Below are 21500 nucleotides of genomic sequence, written 5' to 3'. Positions count from 1 at the left end.
AGTGGTAGGGGAACACATCTTTAAATACCTCAGAGAAGGTACCCAACCATTGAGTTTGGAGCAAACCACAGCTCAGCTAAAAATGTATACTGGAGAGGCAAACAGGTGAAAGGCATCGCCTGTGTACCTGTACCCTATAGGCAACAGACAGCCCAGCTGTCAGTGATTATTGTAACAGGTGAAGGGCCTAGCCTTCTGGGCTGTGATTGATTGGTTGAAAGAAATTAAACTAAACTGGTCAGAAAATTTTCAAGCCAAAATGGGAGAAATTCCTGAGTTGTTATAAAAGTATGATGGAGTATTCCGAGATGAGTTGGAGAAAATAAAAGGTCGACAAATTAAAATATTCATGTCTTCTGAAGCAACACCCTGATTTTTTAAGACAAGCCCTGTGCCTTATGCCCTAAAGGAGAAGGTGGATGTGGAATTGTACCATTTGGAGAAGTTAGGGATAATACAGCCAGTGCAATTTTCAGAACGAGCAGCACCCATAAACCCTGCGATGAAACCAGAAAAAACCATTTGCATTTGCGGAAATTACAAATTAGCTGTGAACAAGGCTGCTAAACCAGACAAATACCTAATCCCAAGGATTGAAGATCTGTACGCTAAATTTGCAGGAGGAAGATCCTACACTAAACTGGACATGAGCCATGTATACCAACAGCTAGAGTTGGACAGCACATCAAGACGGTATGTTGCCATAAACGTATACAAGGGCCTGTACCAGTATATACGTCTAGCTTTGGTGTGTCATCAGCCTGTGTGATTTTCTAAAGAACCATGGAAAGCCTACTACAAGGACTTTCTCAACTTATAGTGTGCCTGGATGATGTCCTGATCACAGGATCAATGGAAGCAGAACATTTGACCAACTTAGAATTGGTTCTGAAGAGATTTTTGGAGGCTGGCATATTTTTAAAAAAAGAGGAGTACACTTTCCAAGCAACTGAAGTCATGTATTTGATTCATTGCTGGTTGCCCAAGGGTTGCATCCATTTGATGAGAATGTCAGGGCATTCAAAGAAGTGCCCTCTCCTACCAACATCACTGAGCTCAAGTCTTTTCTGGGCATGGTAAATTATTATGGTTACTTCTTGCTTAATCTATCTACAGGGTTAGCCCCTTTGCACTTAGTATTGAAGAAGAACCACAGATGGTCCTGGAAGATACAGCAAAAGGAAGCCTTCATAAGATTCAGGAAGCTTTTACACAATTGTTGTGTCTGCTAGTACACTATGAGCTGTCTAAGGAATTGATACACACTTGTGATGCATCTCCCTATGGAATGGAAGCAGTATTGTCACACAAGATGGAACTTAAAGACCAAAAGGATATGTATCCAGAACCCTTTCTGCAGCCGAGAAAGGTTACTCACAAATTGAAAAAGAAAGCTTTTCTATCATATTTGGAGTAAAGAAGTTTCATCAATATTTACACTGTTGACACTTCACCAAAGTGTCAGATCACAAGCCACTATTGGGTTTGTTTAGTGAAGATAAGGCAATCCCACCATTAGCCTCTGCTAGAATTCGAAGATGGGTTTTGATTTTTGTCAACAAATGAATACACTTTTATGCACAGTCCAGGAGTGCACATAGCAAATGCAGATGCTCCCAGACATCTTCCTTTGTCAGATAGAATTACACATGCTCCGATTCCTCAAGAAGTTGTACTTGTGTTGAATTTCCTGGACTCCTCACCAGTCTGTGTGAAACAGGTAAAGAATTGGACAAACTGGGATCCAATTTTATCAAGAATCCGAGAACAGGTTGCAAGGTTGCTCTTTGAAGAATTAAAACCATTCTATGCCTGTAAATCTGAACTGAGTTGTCAAGATCTTAAGGGGAGCAAGAGTCATCATCCCTTTGCAAGGAAGAGAACCACTATTGACAGAGCTTCATAATGCACATCCTGGTATTTTGAAAATGAAGATGCTTGCACAAAGTTATATCTGGTAGCCAGGTATAGACAGTGATACAGAAAAAATGATTAAACACTGTCTCCAGTGTCAGCAAGAGCAAAAGTTTAACTTTTTTTAGCTCCACTGCATCTGTGGGAGTGGCGTAGTTGACCAGGGCTAGACTACATATAGACTATGTAGATCCATTTTAGGTACCATATTTTTAGTGATCATCATGCACATTCAAAGTAAATGGATGTGTATGAAGTGAGATCATGTGCAACTATTGCAAAGTTGTACCAAAGTTTCAGTGTACATGGTCTACCAGTAGCTACTGTGTCAGATAATGGTACTGCTCTCATTAGTTCGGAATTCCAGAGATTCCTGAACCTAAATGGGATTAAACATATCAGAACAGCACTGTATCATCCTCATCCAATGAGTTATCAGAAAGAGAAGTACAAACCTTTGAAACAGGCATGAAGAAATTATCCAAGGGAATGTTAAAAACACAAATTTCAAGATTTCCGTTCGGCTTTCACATCACTCCTCATGCAGACACGGGTTCAACCTCTTCCAAATTGCTAATGAAGCACCGACTTTGTACAAGATTGAGCCTAGTACTCCCTAATTTAGAGAGGAAGAACCAAAGTAGTCAGAAAGTGAATCGTGATGTTCACAGCAAAGGCCAAGAATTTACTGTGGGGGAGACAGTTCTTGTATAAAATTTTGCAACTGGGCCGAGATGGTTTCCTGGTACAATCGTCTCTGAAACAAGATCTTTGTCATATCAAGTGTAAGTGGAAAATAGGATTGTTAGGAAACACATGGATCATCTCAGAAGTCAAGACATATTCCAACAACCAGTTAATCCACCTGAAATTGAAGTTGAATCTTTGATCCCTGAAGTGCCAGATCAACAAAGATTATACATACCTGATGTCTCTGTTGAAGTAAATAATTCTGAACTGCTATTGTCTAAGGATGCCCTGATGCTGCAGTTCCCAATCAAGATGATCCAATGGAAGCATCTCAAGTTGTAGAGTTGTGTTGCTCTAACCGAATTAGAAGACCTCCTCAAAGACTAAATATATAATCTCATGAGCTGTATATATTTGTGTATATTATGGGTTAAGATACTAAAATAAGAGTGGTAAAGCAAAATTAAAAGGGGAGGAATGCAGCAATTGCAAGTTAAACCTTTCATACTGTTATGGGGATCATGTGATTGTACAGGCAAATCAGCTCTGAGGGTAGGTTATTTTAGGGGTGGAGCTTTCTAGCCTTGGTCTCAGTACAAGAATGTAGCTTCATTAGGAGCTCTGTAAGTAAAGTAAATAAAGTTTACTGTTTCTTACAAGAAACCTGCCTGGTACTCCAAGTTTATTACAGAAGGGAAAAATAGAAAAACGATAAAGCTAAAATATAGCACTTGAAAGCACAAAGCACTCACGACAAATCAAATTAATTAATACAACAGATAAAAATAAATAGGTTTGATCTAATAGCCATTATGGAGACATGGGCCTGAATAATCCACTCCCACACAATGGCGGGGGTGGGGGCAGCAGGTTGCGGCCTTGAAAGTGGGCAGCCTTCCGACTTCTGAGCCCACTGTTCAAACTTGCCATATAATATATTAATTGTGAGTTGGGAACGGGTTTGAGGTGTACAGGTGGTGAACATCCTGCCCAGTCAGTGATGGAGAGTGGGATGCCTGGCCGCCAAGCTCCTTGGCTACGACCCGGAACGATGTCACGGCCAGTAATTTAAAGGGTCTTCTGACGCAGGACAGGGTCAGGGGACTCCGGCAAATACCAGAACTGTTCACAGATTGGAGGATCATTTTGGACTTCAGCTATTTCCAGGCTTTTAAGGTGAGTGCTTATTCATTTGAGTGCTGCTGCCTCCAAACTTTGCCACTGAGCAAAGAGGCAGCATCCTTTTTGAACCTGAACAAGTTTTCCACGTCTATACATTGTTGTTGCATGTTTCCCTCCGGAGATATTTGAACCAGTGGAGCAAGTGGAGATGCAGGGGAGAAGGGCCAAATAAGCCCCTTGATTTAATGAGGACTCCCTCCGAGCCTCCCTAAGTGAAGTGTCCAACCAACGTGAGCAGCTGATACATTCTGGTGGGAAGGGGAAGGAGCTGAGCCAAACATGTGCTGCCTGGTAGGAGGTAGCTAAGAGGTCAGCAGTGTTGGGCTAGCGAGGAAAACCTGGTCTCAGTGCCCAAAGAGGCTCAATGACCTCATGAGGGTGGCCAGGGTGAGTGAGGCCTCAGTATGAACAAGCTTGTGCCAGTGTGCTACAGGGAACACTCACAAAGACAGGAGGAAAGTGAGTTCGGCTGGAGCTCCAAGGTAACGTGACGAAACAAAGACACAGCTGTTGTGGTGGCCTAGACAAATAGGGAACCCACTTAGTACTAAAAGGGTTAATGGAAAAATTGAATTAAATGCTTAGGCTTAAGAGAAAAACACTGCAACCTTGAACAACAATAGCATCTTGTCTGACCACTATAGTAGGATGGGCCTTCAGACATGCCATGTGTCTCTCTCTTGGGCCGAATGTAATCAAAGTTGTGATAGTCAAATTATAAACAACTGCACTAGTGGTGTAGGAATGGAAATTTACTGGAACATGGATTGATCAGTAAACATATGCAAATAAGTGGATTGAGATGTACAAAATCTACTGATAGGTTGTAAAATACTTTTAAGCAAGTCTTTGTATATTCTGCTTTGAGATGGTACAATAACTCTCACTGTATTGTTCTCCCTTGTGCACAAGTAATAAATGGGGTTTCTATGTATTAATGATGCCTCGGTGTGATTAATCTCCGACACTGTCAGTGACGATGTCAGTGTGTTCTTAAACCTTCAGTCCAGCTGGAGGCTGGGGGTTGGCAGAATGTGCAGATGAGGGATGAGCACAGCATCCAGGCTACCATGCACTTTGCGAATACAGGGTCAATGGCATGCCATTAGCTGAAATTGCTACTGATTGCAGTTTTACACACCTTTTGAGCAGAAGTAAGCCCACAATGCCCGTTTTTCTCAGCTAATTTATAGCCTTGGGCAAGAAATAAATAGAGAACTCAACAGAACATTAAGCAGGAAAAGAAAAGGACTCTAATTAATGCAGGTTTGAAATGGAAACTCTGCTCCTTGAATTGAACACTCCCTGCTCCTTGAATTGAACACTCCCAGCAGTTACAGATCTCCAAACTGCTAAAATGAGACTCAGTGTTTCGCTGGACCTTATAAAGCTGCCACAGCAAGCTTCCCCTTCAAAAACACGAACTCCATATGGCGTAAATCAGGCTCTGCAGGTGTATTATTGATGACACACCATATTATAGCAGTCAACTTGGTTGTTAAAGACCTTAATACACACTTAAATGAAATTTAAATAACACCAGAGGGCTCCTGAATTTTAAGTCTGCCTGCCTGCTGTATTATGCAAGACTGGTGTGTTGATGTTGGGAACATCATCCGATGTCACCACGCCCAACAAGGCATCTCCAGAGGCGAGGAATGCTCCCGATTTGGGGGTGTATTATTCAGCCCATGGTTACAGAGTGGATCCGAAGGTAACCAGGGGATATGGGGATAGTACAGGAAGGTGCTGTTGAAATAGAATATCAGCTATATTCTTAGTGAATCACAGAGGAAGCTTAAAGGACCAAATTGCCTAATCCTGCTCCTATTTCTTATGTTCTTATCATATTAAAAATTGTCCACCAGTTTTCTAGATGTCTTTTACGACGGATGAAAACTGCATGTTATTTCCAACTACTTAACTCTTCATTCATACACAACCAGTTTGGTTATACCTTTCTCTCCCTCACAGAACCATGATAGGGTCCCGCTTGTCCTCACTTATCACCCCACCAGCGTCCGCGTTCAAAGGATCATCCTCCACCATTTCCGCCAACTCCAGCATGATGCCACCACCAAACACATCTTCCCTTCACACCACCACCACCACCCCCCCCCCCGCCGGGTGGCATTCTGCAGGGAACGTTCCCTCTGAGACACCCTGGTCCACTCCTCCATCAACCCTACACCTCAACCCCCTCCCATGGCACCTTCCCACGCAACCGCAGAAGGTGCAACACCTGCCCCTTTAATTCCCCCCTCCTCACCGTCCAAGGGCCGAAACACTCCTTTCACGTGAAGCAGCACTTCACTTGCACTTCCCTCAATTTAGTCTACTGCATTTGCTGCTCCCAATGCAGTCTCTTCTACATTGGAGAGACCAAACGCAGACTGGGTGACCACTTTGCGGAATACCTTTGGTTTGTCCGCAAGCATGACCCAGACCTCCCTGTCGCTTGCCATTTCAACACACTGCCCTGCTCTCATGCCCACATGTCCATCCTTGGCCTGCTGCAATATTCCAGTGAAGCTCAATGCAAACTGGAGGAACAGCATCTCATCTTCCGACTGGGAACTTTACAGCCTTCCGGACTTAATATTGAGTTCAACAATTTCAGATTATGAACTGCCTCCTCCATTCTCACCCCCTTTCCGATCCTTCTTTTTCCAATAATTTATAATTTTTTTTACAACTATTTTTTTCTCTTCCCCCCATTTTTAAATTTATTTCGATCTATTGTTTCATCTCCACCTTTTAGCCCATTTCGATCCCTTCCTCCCACCCCACCCCCACTAGAGCCATCTGCCACTAACTTGCTTCTCTTAATGTCCCCATTAGCACATCCTTTAGATAATATCACCACCGTCAACACCCCTTTGTCCTTTTGTCTATGACATCTTTGACTTCTTCTCTTCTTGGCCTCCACCTATCACTGGCCCCCTATTGAGCTCTCCTGTCTCACCCCCTTCTACCAGCTTATATTTCATCTCATTTCTATATGTCTTAGTTCTGATGAAGGGTCATACGGAATCGAAAGGTCAACTGTATCCCTCTCCGCAGATTCTGTCAGACCTGCTGAGTTTTTCCAGGTATTTTTGTTTTTGTTCTTGGTTACACCAATCCTTCTTTGAGATGCTTGGTAGTGCTCCCACTTTAAGGCAGGGGATACTCATTTGTGTCCTTATGGACCAGCTTACAACAAATAGATTACAATAATTCAGGAGCGTAGGATCAGGAATCCTCCAGCTGATGCATACAATTTTGGTTCTAATTTCTACCAACTCAACCATAATTTAAAAGCATTATTGCCGTTTGAGAATCTGTTTGAATGGGTCACATCCTTCTTGAATTTTTGCAGTGTCACCCCTTTAACAGGAGATCATGCTTGTATTTCCACCAGCCTATTCAAAGAGGATAAAAGGAAAATAATGCAATTGCAAGGAATCTAAAATTAATAGCTTAAAAGTTTAGAAATATACAGTAGACTTGTAGAGAGGAAAGATGCCAATCTGTGTTTCGGCCAAACCATTAACATTTCTTCTCTTTCTACAACTGGTAACTGACTGGGCAATCACAACATTATTAGCTTATTTAAGTGGGATCTCAGTATTTCAAATATTTTAAAATGGCCAGGGTCCCCAAAATTACAAACATTACCTTGAAGAAGTTATTGCCTTAAGGAGAGGAGAGTTGGAGTTTAATATTATCTTTTTAAAAAAGAAACTCTAAGGAAACTAATTACACTATCCAGAAGGTTGAATCTTACCACTGCCTTATCCCTACATGTCTCTAACCTTAAGTCACTATACCCACCCTAGCTCACTCTTCTATTCTTAACTCCAGCCTCTTTTATGTCCTTGCCTCCTATCCATTGCCAATTGTGTTTTCATCAGTTGTATCCTATTATTTGAAATACCTTCCCCCAATTTATTTAGCTCTTCACTTTCCTCATTTCCTCAAATCCCAACTCTAACGAAACTTTTGGTCAATTATCTTTCGCTATTCTTTTAGTTGCTATTCCTTCCTTAATTGGGCACAGCTTCAATTTTTCCTCACACTAAGTTAAGTGATTTGAGGTTTCTCTTTACATTAAAGATATTGTATAAATCTGAAAAGTTTTGGTAGAATCTTTTTTAAAATATTGGGCTGGCTTTTAATATGCAGATGCACAGGGAGCAAGGGAGCTCAATAGCACATGGGAAAAACCCAAAATAAGCTAAGTGCATCCATCAATGTCTTTTTTGTGCAGCCCACTTCATCATCATTTCCTCCAAGGTGCCCTCTTATCAGCAGCAGTGGGCATGATACCAACCCACATGATGATGTCTCAACTCCAGTATTTAAAGGGATAATCAAAACATGCAAGTTGAAGGAGTTGGAGTCAATTGTCAAAGAACTGGAAATGTTGTAATGGAGTCCAGGCAGGCAAGGGTTGCACTTCATTTTACGGATGCCTCCCTGGATGTGCTTTTGGGGACTGTGAGGAGTAGGAGAGAGATGACAGCACCATTTTCATGTTGTTCCTGTGGCCATGTTGAACAGGTGGTTTCAGCATGTGTCTCACCAGTTGCTGTGCCCATTTTTGGGTGCGATTGAATTTCTGAGCCTAAGCGTAATTTTGCCCCATTGTAATTTCTAAGCACAGTCTTTTTTTGACTATGGCTGTGAACTGCAATGTCCATTAGGAATTGTACTTGTCCAGATAGTACTCAGTAAGCATATATATATATATATCTCAATGGAGAGTAATCTAATTTGTGGTGTGAATGAAAGTAGTTTACATCTGAAATATGCATTAATAGGCATAAAAGAGTGAGAGCTTGGGTTAAGGTTGTTAACGATTCCTCTTTTCCCATTAGTTTTTCCAATAATGTTTATGTTTTGCTTGTTACTAGGATGTAAGCTAGTTGAAAACAAAACACAGAACTTTTCTTTATTAAGAGGGTTTATCGACTTGTTCACTCTCCCAGTTCTTCTCTCACACACCCAGTGTCCTAGCTATCCTTTATTTACACTCTTTTGAGTAAACCAATGGAATATAAATAAGCTAATTAACAAATGAACTAATTAAACTGACAGCCCCTTAAAGGGGCACATTTACCCTACTTACATGTGCTCAATGACAATTAATACCCATCACCTGTTTCTCTTAACCTTAACAATGTAATTGACAAGGCATTAACATTGCAGAGTGTAGCTCAGGTGATTGCCATTCTGAAAAATACAATAGCTGAATACACATAGTTCACAATCCTTATGAAGAAAAAGTGGATATTTTATTCCACCTTTCTCAGGGTCGTTGACTCAGACCTCTCAGGCCTGAAGGTACCATTTGTTGAAGCAAAGCCCAATGTTGCCTGTATCTAGCTGCAATGATTAAGTTGCCATTAACCTTTTAGATAAGGTGGCAGCATCAGCAGAGAGGACAGGCTTGGCCTAAATAGCCAAGTGGTTATGGTACTGGGTTTGTAACCCCAAGATCAAGAGTTCAAATCTCACAGTGGTAAACTATGAAACAATGTAACTTCATCTGAAACAGATGGAAACGGGCTTAGCTTGGCCTAAATAGCCAAGTGGTTATGGTACTGGGCTTGTAACCCCAAGATCAAGAGTTCAAATCTCACAGTGGTAAACTATGAAACAATGTAACTTCATCTGAAACAGATGGAAACGGGCTTAGCTTGGCCTAAATAGCCAAGTGGTTATGGTACTGGGTTTGTAACCCCCAGATCAAGAGTTCAAATCTCACAATGGCAAACTATGAAACAATGTAACTTCATCTGAAACAGATGGAAACAGGTTTACTCAAAAAGAGTATCAAGAGTTCAAATCTCACAATGGCAAACAATGTAACTTCATCTGAAACAGATGGAAACAGGTTTGTACTCGAAAGAGCTACATAGTAATTCATCAAGAGTTCAGATCTCACAATGGCAAACAATGAAACTTCATCTGAAACAGATGGAAACATGTTTGTTTCCTTTAAACTTTTGTCCTTAGTTTTAAAGCTGACCTGAATTAGGGGCTGTGCCTGATTTATCCCAATTTTGTTGATTTAATTTTCATTTAAAAGATTATCAGCAGAGAGGACCATGCAAATTTTGAGCTGAATCATTAATTTTCTTGGCTTTTTTGTGAATCGCCTGTAGCAAGGTACAATAAAAATAAATATTTACAGGGTGTTCTTGCTTTGAAGGCGTCGAATATTTAGTTTCTGACTTTACATGACAGATTGACTGATGAAGTGAATACACCCAATGAACAATGGTTTTCCAGATCCTAGTGTAGACAATTACATAACAAAATTATCTATCATGATGACATTACAGCACCTTCTGTTTTAGATCAATGTATTATAAGCATAAGGCAGTTTCACATCAAATGAGACTTAAGTTATTTGACATATTGCTGATCATCATATAACTAATTATATTCTTATCACATTTCTTCAAATTTGGTGTTTGTGTTGCAAGATTCACAACTTATTAAGAAAAGTTCCCAAATGCTTTTTTTTTCATTCTTTCACAGGATAAGGGCATCACGGTCAAGGCTAGCATTTATTGCCTATTTTCCCATAAGATACTATTCAGCTATCTTCTTGCACTGCTGCAATCTGGTGAAGATTCTCCTATGCTGCTGTTAGGTTGGAAGTTCCAGTTTTTTGATGCAGCAATGATGAGGTAACAGCCTGGGTGAAGTATGACTTGGAGAGGTATGTGGAGTTGGTGGTGTTCCTATATCCTGTTTCCCATGCCCTTTTAGGTGAAAGAGACTGTGGGCTTAGGAAATGCTGTCAAAGTAGATCTGGTAAGTTAATATAGTACATCATATACACGGTACACACCGGGGCCATGTTATATCAGTGTTGGAGCAAGTGGACATTTAAGATGGTGGATCGGATGCAGGTCACTTGGACTGTTTTATCTTGAACTTCATGAGCGACAGGGGATATTTTCCACTATATCCTAATGTTCATGAAAATACATGCTGATTTGAATATAAGTTTTTATGCTAATAGCAACTACTTTGTTCGTGCCAATGATTAGGGGAAAATATAATTCAAAATGGCCCCTTATTTTAACTAAATTTGAGAGATTTTTAAAAATGATCATGCTTTATGTAAGATATGTTGCTTATTTTGTTCAGTATATCCTGTTCAATTAATGCACAAGTGTCATGTATAACCTGAAATAATGATCATTTTTTTAGTACACTTCTTTTTGTGTGGATTTTTTCAACCGCATCAAGGAATGGAGCATTACCATAATGAAATTGAATATTTCCCATTTCTGACAGATGTTTTCATAAAGCCCTCACTAGTCAGATATAATACAGATTAGATTCAGAGTACACTCCAGTTTGTCCTTCAACTTTATGATTGTAGAGCAGAACTGTTTTTGAGGCACTGAAACACAGTACTCATTACTTTCTGACAAAATGTCATTGACCCTGAAATGTTAACCCCATTTCTCACTCAATAGATGCGACCTGACCTGGTGACTATTTCCAGCATTTTCTATTTGTATTTTAGATTTCCAGCATCTGCAGTATTTTGTTTCTACTAAAAGTGTGACTCCCTGATTCAGAGCGAGTTCAGTATCTTGTACAAGAATACAGCAATTAAACTCAATTTCACTGTCATTGTCAAAGCATGATTTCAGCTAACAAAATAAAATAAAAACTTACCTTTTTGGCCCTCTTCTGGTCCTGCTAATCTTCAATACTGGGTTTCACAGGTTTGTTGAGCTCCCTACTGCCAGTTTAAATAGCATTGGTATCTGATCAATGTCACTAGAGCTTGATTCTTAAAGTTCAGTGAGTATTGTGGGTGACTGCCTCATACAGTGCCCAATGGTGCAGGGTGGGAGTGTAGAATGGCTCCAGGATTTTAATCCACCACCACAACAAGGCCTATTCTTGTGAAGTGTGGGAGGCTAAAAGCAAGCCTACAATTTCTGCCTTTCTGAAGTCACTGGTGATGATCAAGAAATTTTAAAGCTGTACTCTTTGCCTTTTCTTCTGAAAACAACATATTCTTGGCCCTCCTGAGATTGGCACAAACAGGAATTAAAACAGTTGACTGCATAATTATCAACTATGTTGATTTGCACAATGGTAAAGAAGAATTTTGTTTCATCATTCTGGGCTGGATGGGATTCAGTTTCCAAAAGTGAAAAAACAAAGTCTAATCTATTGAACAACCCAGTCTGTCAGTCACTTCTTTTTTGTAATTACAGCTGTCCTTATTGGGATAAATCTTACTGGAAAAATAATGACATGTTAATGAGGCACACTTTTACTAATGTACAAATTGGCCAGCAAATGCAGGGGATTACGTGATATGGCATGATTTGTGAATGTTGCTTAACTTACCCCTGCTCCATCATTTGCTTTGCACAAATGGTGTCTTGCCCTCCAACTCCACATTAATTTCAAGATTGCTAGATTTGCACATTAATTTCCCTTTAAATTCAAATCAAAGTTAGGGATGGAATTTAATAGCTTAATTATATTTTTAATAACATGGTATTGTATTAACGATTATCAATCAACCTCTCTGGCCCAACAAAGTAATAATTTAAACTTTTGAATCCCATTCCTGTATGTAGTGAATTGTGTTAGAGATTTTTCTCTTACATTTAATTTTTCATCTCTTTTTCTCCCTGAATACAATATTTATTTCCCTCTGTTTATTTTGTTTTCTGAATCTGATTTGACTGGACTTCATCCACCTCTTTCTCTGTCCTCTCTCTCTCTCTTAAAATCTCATTTGGTTAAGGCCTTAAGCTTATTGGTCCCATTGTTTGCTAAGGTCCCAGATGCCCCATTGCCCTTACCACACTGTTATCAGCTCATAATTGCAGCAAGTTAATGTGCACACACAAACACACACACACAAAAAAAATCAAGCTGAAGGGTTCAGGAAAAAGCTCAAACTAATGAGATTCTCTACTCCAGCAACATATAGATCAATATTTTATTGTTTTTAGCTGGAGCTCCTACTTCAGTATTGTGAAAGCAGCCTGCATGTTATTTTATGAACACAGATCAGTCTGGTGGAACTACCATGCATTCTATGTCCAAATGACTCAATGGCTGCTATTGGAGATATTTTCCCATGGAAGGCCTCCCAACTTCCCATCATAATGTTAGCAGAATCTCAAGAGAAATATAAAACTGATACAGACCAAGCTATGTGGGGAGATCAGGAGAACTCCTACATAAATTCTACCATTTTAATATAGACACAGATCAGGGGAAAATATGCTTGTCTGTTCTTTAGAACAGATTCACAAGTATGCTGGGGATCATTTAGCCCAAGGGCTACTGGTATTTTGTTATTGCCATTGAGTGACACACACACGTATCATCCACATCTACAAAGGCTTTGATTTGCTACACCCTGAAAACCTGTATATTCACATTAATTATTACTTAGATGTCTACCCTGCATTAATATCCTTTCCAAGATGATTCATCCACAAATTAATCTGCTCAATAATCCAACACTAAGCAGTTTCAAAACTAGTATGCCATCTTTGAACTTTATAGTTCACATACAAGTCAATGTGTTTGGCACACACAAAGCAATGCTATTCTCGTAGACACAAAGGTTTAGAAATCAGGATATTCTAATTCTGTTTAAATCTTTTATTTGATCATAATCTGAAAGCCTGAAAAATATGATAAAACAAAATTATGGAAAAAAACTGGGATAACAAGACAGATATGGTAATTTTCATGAGTTACACACACTCTAGAATATGAGAAAAATATATTGGCTTTGGAAGAGGTGCAGTACCAACTACCAGAATGATACCAGGCTGAGAGGATTAAATTATGAGGATAAGTTGCATAGTTGTATTTCCTTCAGTATAGAAGATTGAGGAGTGATCTGATTGAGCAGGTAGGTAGAAAGGCATTTACCTTTTGGGTCCTTTGGTATTTCCCTGGGTTTAGATCCTGGGTTAGACCAGCCATCCAGTTAAGATCAAAATGGTGCATAAAAATTAAGCTTGCAGTGTCATCATAATATTTAATTGTCTACCTGCCTCCTAGAAGTGGGTGGGTGGGTTGCCTGCCCTGCCCAACTTCATCCCATCTCCGTTTAGGCCCATTTCTTCCTTTCTCTGGGGGGTGCTGGGAGGGGGGGCTTGTACCCCAGAGGTTCCCTGGAAGATGTACTGGGCGACCCCTCAGAAATCCCCATGCAAGGGTTGCTTGGGAATTGCCCAGACAGTTTCAACTTCCATTGGGCAATTACCTGCCTCTAGAATCCTCAAACTCCAATTTAAAGTCGTAGACTTCAGACGGTTCTGAATTACTTAGCCGAATGGTTACCCAGGAAAGGTTAGAAGGTTTAAAGTTCTAACTCCTGGGTAACTATACTGCTGACCCCCACCGGAAACATCCCCTGTTCCTCCAACCGAAAACTTCCCATGAGTCCCCCTAACACCCACCCCCTGACTAGCTCCAAACCCTGACTACCTGACTCCCTCACCATCCCCTGCCAACACCTCAACTCCCTGACACTCTCGAACCCTCATGACTACCCAACTATCCCCACTCTCCTGGCTACCCCACCCCTACCCATGCCCTGACTAACACGACTACCCTCACCTCTGGCTCACCTGAACACCAGACTACCCTCCCAACAGCTCCCGACGACCTGACCATGCACCCCCACTACCCAACCCCCCACCCCACCTACAAACCACGAGAGCCCCTTGATCACCCGGCTACTCTTCCCCACCCCCAACTTCCCCTGAACCCCGACTACGCCATGGCCCACCCAATCCCTCTGCCCAAACCATGCTACATTGACTCACCCTGTTCCCTCACCCACTAACCTTACACACACCTTCTCTCCTGTCAAAGTGGCTGGGATTTTTAAACTTACCGCTTTACAAAAGTTATGACGTAAAAAAGGGTGCATATCTTTTGTCTAAATTCAAACCAGGCAAGGTCCACTTACCAACCAACCAGCATTCTCTTCTCGTGCAGTATAAATTGTTGTTCCCCTTAAAACTGATATTCTTGCAAATCTGTCCTGATAAGTGCAAGATGAAAAGCTTTGACATCATCTCTTTGTCCAGAAATAAAAGCTTATGTTCTCCATACAATGTGTCTTGTGACCCGGTTTATCTGACTATTTTGTCATGACTACGGATCCTATCCCCGAATTACTTATGAATATATTGAACTTTTAAGACAAGACACGAGTCTTTTTGAAAAAGAACATACAAGCAAAATGCTGGCTGAGACTGTGAAATAACCACACATTGGAAAATTCCTATGTGGATTACTTGACCAACTAGTTGAGAGAGAACAGAACATCACACCTGATCTACTTCAGATTGAGGCAATTCAAAGGAAATGATACAATGCAAACTGAACTGTAATCACCTATGGCTGTGGAGATAATGCAAAAAAATTACCATCTCAGCCGATATCCGAAGAAGTTAATGTGAAGAGACCTAAAAGCATTATATTTTTCATTGAGAAAAGTAAGTGACTTCTTCTAAGAATTATTCTTTATAGCTTGGGTTAATTTAGAGTTGTCACTTGGATTTCAAAATGTGAGGAATGATGGTGGGTGTATGAAATTTTCACAATGCATTGTTAGTGTTCCAACACTCTGTGGAATAAGTTTAAATTTTGTCACAGGATCTTCACAGTGCAGGAGGCCGCCATTTGGCCCATTGAGTCTGCACTGGCTCTCTGAAAGAGCATCCCACCTAGTCCCACTCCCCTGCCTTATCCCTATAACTTTGCATGTTATTTATTTTCAGATAGCAATCCAATTCCCTTTTGAACACCTTGATCGAACCTGCCTCCCACCACCCTTTCAGGAAGCTCATTCCAGGTTCCAACCACCTTCTGGGTGAAAATTTTTCCTTGCATCACATTTTTTCATTTTGCCAATTATTTTGAATCTGTGTCCTTTAGTTCTTGATGCTCTTTTGAGTGGGAACAGTTTCTCATTATTTACCCTGTCCGTACCCCTCAGGATCTTGAATACCTCTATCAAGTCTCCTCTCAGCCTTCTATTCTCCAAGGAAAAGAGCCCCAACTTTTCCAATCTATCTTCATAGTTACAGTTTTTTTATTCCTGGAATCATTCTTGTGAATCTACTCTGTATTCTCCCCAGTGCCTTCACATTCTTCCTCAAATATGGTGCCCAGAACTGGATGCAGTACTCCAGATGAGGCCTAACTAGTCTTATACAAGTTCAACATGACATTTAGGCATAAAACATTATGAGAGGCATAAATAGGGTAGACAGGAAGGAACTTTTCCTCTTGGTGGAGGGATCAATAACAAGGGGGAATAGATTTAAGGTAAGGGGCAGGAGGCTTAGATGGTATGTGAGGAAGAACTTTTTCACCCAGAAGGTGATGGGAATCTGGAACTCACTGCCGGAAAGGGTGGTAGAGGCAGAAACCTTCATAACATTTAAGAAGTGTTTGGATGTGCACTTGCAGTGCCATGGCAAACAAGGCTATGGGCTTAGTGCTGGAAAGTGGGATTAGAATAGTTAGGTACTTGTTTGACCGGTGTAGACACGATGGGCTGAAGAGCCTTTTTCTGTGCTGTAGACCTCTATGATTACGAAACCACATCCTGTTGAGTTATATCTCAGACTGCGAACATGAACTGAGTTGAAAAGAAAATAGTTCTGGATGAAAGACATTTGTTTCTTCCCTTCCCGGCATACACAAGAGGCTTTAAAAAGCCAACTGCAACCCTAATTGTGCGCTGGTCTGATGTTCTGTTCTAGTGTGTGTGTGTGTGTGTGTGTGTGTGCTGTGAACATCACAGCTGAAGAACGCCAACTGGGCATCCCCGCTCTTGCAGGGAAAAAAATAAACTTCTCTCCAATTGCTGGAAACAAGTCACAACTCAGCAAAGCTACAATTGAAAAGGAAACAGGACAACTCCTTTCGGTTAATCTGCAGAACCAAGAATCTCCAACCCAAATGTTCAACTGCCAAAGTCAGTGCTATCTGAATCACCCCAACTTAACAGCCGCAATGTTTCATCATCTATTCTTCACTGACAAGCCAAAGGACTGATTTGTATATCTTTTTGAACTTTTATTTTTGGACTCAATTTCTTATTTCTAATCTGTGTGTATCTGTGTTGCGTTTTTATTATTTTTCCACACATTTAGTAACTAACAAACTCTCTCTTTCTTTGCCTCAAGACAGCCTGGTTAAATTGGTTCCTTTTAGAACATAAATATATTTGGACTGTGAAAAGACATCCATGAGGGAAGGGAGCCTTTTCAAATTAACCTTGTTGCAACCAAGCGAGGGGGGTTGAATAAAGAAAGCGAGCCAGTTCATCCCTCCTCACCCGACTACATAACAACTTGGGGGAACCTCGCCCGGAACTGGTTGTAACAATATTAACTTTATTTCAAACTTGAAGAATATCATAATTCGTCTGGACAAATCCTATAAAGAAATTTCTTCACTGGAAATCAAAAGCCTGATTTTGCACACAGAACAAAGGCTATAAAGGGAGAGGGAGTTTGGGAAGGAGAGAGGGAGGGAGGGGAGAGAGGGAGGGAGGGAGGGAGGGAGGGAGGGAAGGCTGAGTAGCACACATGATACTTTTTTTTGTAAATACATGGGTGTAGAGGGCCCAAAACAATGAAAATATTTTGCAGTTCTAATTGTTAGGAATTAATTTCAGTTTTAAAGCTCCCATTAAACTGATTAACCTAAATATCAGAACTCTTATGTTTATTTCACCACAAGAGATCGTAATGGAGTTTGGATGCTTTGGTTTAGCCCTGAAAACTTGTTAAAAGATAGTCTGAGGATAATTAATGAAATTAGGTAATGAACAGTTGCATTATAATTAAATAATTAAGGTTAAAAATGTCCAATCTCCATTAATTGTTCATTTCAACCTTAATTATTTAACTATTGTTATTATCTAATTTCATCAATTACCATCAGCAGTTTCTTCTATAATTTAGCATGGCTAAATCAGAAGCATCCAAACACTCCCAAGACCTCTGTTGGTAAAATCGACACGACAGTGGTCTTCATCTTGATATTTTCAGATATTCAGTGACAGATTGCAAGTTGCACAAGACATTTAGGAGAAAACAGCTTAAATATTTCATTAAAAAAATCTTCCTGTAGTAGACATGATTTTCAAGTTGAAGGGTGGGGTTTGGGATTTTTTTTGGCAAGCGTAACGTAGCTTTTCCGAAATCAAAGTTACTGTAAATTAACACACCCTCATTATTTTCCATGTTTCTTCCAGGAAACAGCCCAACCTCTTTTGGCATATCTCAATGACTGGAATTCTAATTCAGTATTTATCGTGTGGGGAATATCACAGGCACAATGCACCTGCTACCAGTCTGTGGCATAGTTTTGGAAGCAAAACACACTGTCACTGGGGTACTTTTTTCTTACTGAATTTACTTTCAGGTTACGTTTTAAGCCATTTCTTTGACTTCCTGAGTCATTTAATTCCTGGGAGTCCAGCAGTGAAACTGCATCAATTTTCCACGTCAGGCTGGTTGAGATAAAGCCTTTAATCTTTCAGATCTTCAGGGTGAAGGTGAGTAAACATCCTTCATCCCATCACTTTGGTGAAACTTTGAGGAGGAAAGTGCCAGAAAAAAAAGTATAAAACTTTACCCAATGTATAAACAACCTCACTGTAAAATGATCTGTATATGTTAACATCCACAATATTTTAGATAACATTGAAAGGCCATTAAATATAACTAAATTCAAAATAAGTTGGAGTTAATAAAAACTTTACAGGAAACAAATTTATCACTGCTGTAAGTGGTTATAACCAACGTTCAAATAACAATGACAACTAACAATGAACTACTACACCCTCTACTGGTAATAAATTAAAACTCTGTCTGAAGGAATACATATTTCAATGGCAAATACAAGAAACTCCTCTCAATGGGAGTGTGTTGGAGCTAAAATTAACAGAATATTTAGGTAGTGTTCTAAAATATAGCTTTTATACAAGTAATGCTTTACAGCAAGAATTATTCATGTCTGTTTATAACTTCATGGGTAAGACTTTACGTTCCTCCACCAGTCTGTTTGAAGGTGGAGGAGTTGGGAGCTCATGGCCTGTTCACCACTTTCCCACTGCTCGACCTGTCTCCCATTTAACTGGGGACAGCGGAGGCCTCGGTTGGCTCTCCTGCCCTTGGGCCTGAGAACCTTGACCAAATAATGCAATTAGGTGCCTCTTTCGCACCTATTTACCTGCGACAGCAGAAGACCCACGCCAACCAAACAGTCCAGCTGTTTTTACTGGGCACACTGAAGTTGGGCAAGAGGGAGTGGGATCTCCTTTGGGGGTCTCCTGTGCCTATCAGAGGGACACTCCCCCCCAGCATCATATCCCCCATTTAACCCTTCCTCTGGCCTCTCAAACCTAAGATCCCACCCCCTCAACTCATTCGCTGGGACCTGCCAGCCAGGCCCCACCTATACTCTGACTTTACCTTCAGTACGGCTTCCATAATCTCTTTTTCTGGGACTGATTCTAGTCTCCACAGTGGCCACCGTTTGAACTTGACACCGATAGGACTAAGAACATGATGCCAATTGGATTGATTGGAAACTCTCGAAGGCTCGACTTATTCCCCCAGATGGGGGTGAAAGTCTTGCTCTGATAATGCCCAGCCAAGCTGTGGGCAGCCAGCATTTTTATGGGATCACTCTTTAGTGGTGGTGGTGCGTGCGTGCGGGGAACATGCCCCATGGATCTGTGGTAGATATTCTTTGGGATTATGCAGCACCAATCAATCTATTAAGCAGACCTTGGACAAATTTTCAATTTCTGTCAGAGGCAGGAGGGCCAGAAAGTTACCAGAGAGCAGTGTACCAGTTTGCTGGCATGTTCCTATCTCCAGGCTATTTTGGTAAAGTCAGAATTTTGGAAGAGAGGGCTACTGCCCCATCAGCCATGAATAGTCTATAAGGTAATTAAAGGGAAAACTTTAAAATATTTGTTTATCTTTTTCTTTCTGTTCTGTAGAAGAGCCCAACTCAATACTGTGCTCTCTCCGGATATTGACTGATGCTACTTTTCTTGTGCCTTATAAAAATTTTGTTTTTGTTTCAGATTTACAGGATTTGCAGGTTTTTAAACTTTCTGACCCAAGTTTCTTCAACCACAATACTAATGGTAACCCATCAGGCACCTAACTCACTTGGAAACACAAAAGATTGCAAATTCAAACTGGTCTCAATTTTATGCTCAAATAAATGGGAACAGTGGTTGGTGGGATGTGTTAAGTCAGAAAATGACCAACAGCTGCACGGCGACATTTGGGCTGAAAGCTGAAGGGATAATACAGTCCTTAACTCCCTTCATATTCCATCCTTTAATCAATATTCCCACTATCTTCTCCTCTATTACTTCCTCACTCTCAACACTACTCCTACTCCAACTTCTTCAGCCCCTATACCCATGCATCTTCCTCTTCTTATTGAACTTTCTCTAACCAAATCTTTCCACTTCCAATTGTCCCCTCAAGGATAGGCTTGGAGTCCAGAATACAACTCACCTTCAACCAGTTGTCTTCCCCACTCCTTTCTTTCCTGTTTATTTAAAGAGGCTTTATTTGCTTTGGAAATTTAACTTTTTTAAAATAAAAATAAATCAAATTAGAATGAGGAAATACATTGCCCATCTCTCTATTGCATAAATGTTAGCAATTAAAATTGCTTGTCTCAGAGTAAACGTTTAGCAACTACCGTTTTAATGGTAACTAAATTAAAGATGAGATGGCCAATTGGTTTCAAAACTGAATTAACTTTAGTATTAAGAAATCTTATGCTCTCATCCTTTAACATCAGCCTTTCCCATTCTCTTTGTCTATTTACACTACTTTCTGAAGTTTGAAGACAAAAGAAAAGCTATAACAAGTATTAGATTGTTTCATAGACACAAACTGAACCTTTTGCATATGTTCTTTGTAACAAAAGCATGCAATAAACATTTTACTTGAATAAAATATTTAATGTTGTCTTGCTATTCAAATGATTTTGAAAAATAACTAATCCAAAATTGGTACAAACTGAAGTATGCCATTAGTACATAATGTTACTGATACATTCTAGGGGATTAGGCACACGACATGCTCAAATTTCCCAATCTGAAATCATCTGAAAGTCAAGTCTCTGGCTAAAAATGTTGGCCTTTTGAGTGAGGTGAGGCCTACAGGAAAATGAAGTAATTGTAAAAGCAATTCAAATATCTAAAGGGAATCACACTGTTGTAAAATGGGTCATTGGTTGATTTTTGTCATTTTGGTTAAAATTTCATCATGCATATTAAAAATTTCAAGTTACTAAGGAAATAAGTTGGGAGTAAAAGGAAAAAAAATTGAAAAGAGTGAGTAATTTGCAGGAACCGAGCAGTAGATTGAGAGAATATGTTGCCCTGTGATTGCAATGAAACAGCATTTACTGTAGATGTCAAGTGTAGGGATAGGTGAGAATGGTGGCACATTTAACAATGAAAATATCCATCAGCCACCGGAAGTTCTAACAGGTACTCCATGAGTTTATTAATGAATCAAGTGCTTTGTGTACTGGATTTAATATATAATGGATAAATATAGTCATAAAATCACCAATGGTAGTTTGTAAATATTTTCAATAAAACCAAAGTGGACTAAGGTATGTATTTCATGATTCAG

The sequence above is a fragment of the Carcharodon carcharias genome, chromosome 9 (assembly GCF_017639515.1).
Source record: "Carcharodon carcharias isolate sCarCar2 chromosome 9, sCarCar2.pri, whole genome shotgun sequence".
Taxonomy (NCBI): domain Eukaryota; kingdom Metazoa; phylum Chordata; class Chondrichthyes; order Lamniformes; family Lamnidae; genus Carcharodon; species Carcharodon carcharias.
This window is presented reverse-complemented; position numbering follows the sequence as displayed.